Below are 1,498 nucleotides of genomic sequence, written 5' to 3' on the forward strand. Positions count from 1 at the left end.
TAGGGCCAGGAAGCCAAGCCATCCAGCCGCCATCAGGCCTGCCTGCAGTATCTGCTGAGTTAGGTGAATCCCTCACCTGTAACAACTCCACCTGAGCTGCCAACTGTCAACTGTCTCTCAATAGAGACCAAAATCTGATGGGTATTTTTCTTTGCCCAGTTGGGCACCTGCCCTCTTGGCATCTAGACACCCTTTACTTTTGGGGGTTCACCCCACATAGTCCCCTTCCAGGACAGCTAACACATAGCTATAACAATGTCCCTCAGTGTGGGAGACTGGACATTCACCACTTACAGCTACAATTAAACCTGTAAGAGAATTGAAGGTTAATACAATATATTAATACAGTGAAATATAATATTGGCATCATGGCCGCTTCAGGCAGCTAAATCTTCTGCTACTAAACATGACATATGGTAGGGCTATACAAACATTTTAGGGAGGTGGCTAAAGTCTACTCCTGACCTTCCTATATAAGGCAAAATTGTCCTTGTCTCTTTGGAGCTATGTCCATGAAGATGCAGGCATCATCTGAGTCTATTATAGAATTTTCTGCAGGCCACTGTCAGGGCCATACATTACAGCCAGTTCTTCTTTCTAGCAACAAACACAGTCTGTCCAATTTTCTTAAAATGTATCCTGGCACAGGAGAAAGTTGTTTTTCTGCACACAGGTAGCTTAACCCCTATACAACTGGGCTTGGACCTCTGCCCAGCAAACTGCAGTCCATAAGTTCAATATGCAGCTTCCAGTTCTCCTAACCCAATGAGGTTTCGGCCAGTCTCTGAGTCAGACTCCTCCTCTCTTGGAGAATTTCAAAGTCCTGATGGCTCCCAGGTCCAGGGAGAGTGCCCTTTTGTTAACCCTTAGGGCCCTGCTTTCTTGCCTTTCTACCAGTTCCCTTTGTGGCAGAGCAGCAACCAGGCCTCTTTCAAGGGAGTGCACTAGAAGGGGATATCAGCCCCTCCTGTGAGCCAGCTGCTCTGCCTAGGGTCTCCCAGGGGCCTGGCCAGAGCGTCCCCCAGCAAATCCCGGAAGCCGCTGCACTTTTGCAGTGGTATGGACTCAAGCAGGGGGTTCAGGAGCTGGGCGGCGACGGTGGCGTTGATGGCCTGGCACGTGGATACGAACGTGTACACCTTATGCATGCACTGGATGTAGCCGGCAGCAAAGCACTCGCTGGCTTCTGCCTGCAGCTGCTTGCGCCCGCAAGCCCTGCCCCGCAGCACTCCCGCAGCACATGCAACACCGTCAGCTCCAGCACCTCGGCGTTCTCCAGCTTAGCCTGCACCTGCGCCGGCGGGGGGCGCCAGGTGGGGGAGGGAGGTGAGGCCAGGCAATGCCCTGACCCCCGTCCACCCACTCAGCAGCCCCTGGGCACCGGCCCGCCAGCCTCACCTCGGTACCCGCCAGCAGCTGTTGCAGCTCCTGTAGGCTCTCGTTGATCCGCGTGCGCCGCTTCTTCTCCACCAGGTGCTTCTGCCCCCCCCCCCCCCCC

General features: G+C 54.1%; 1 pseudogene; it reads right to left on the reverse strand.

Moving 5' to 3' along the window:
• Window positions 1-882: 882 nt before the first annotated feature.
• LOC102245950 overlaps window positions 883-1,498 on the reverse strand; it is an 850-nt pseudogene continuing 234 nt past the window's right edge.

This window comes from Myotis brandtii, unplaced genomic scaffold, assembly GCF_000412655.1.
Source record: "Myotis brandtii unplaced genomic scaffold, ASM41265v1 scaffold502, whole genome shotgun sequence".
NCBI classification, from domain to species: Eukaryota; Metazoa; Chordata; class Mammalia; order Chiroptera; family Vespertilionidae; genus Myotis; species Myotis brandtii.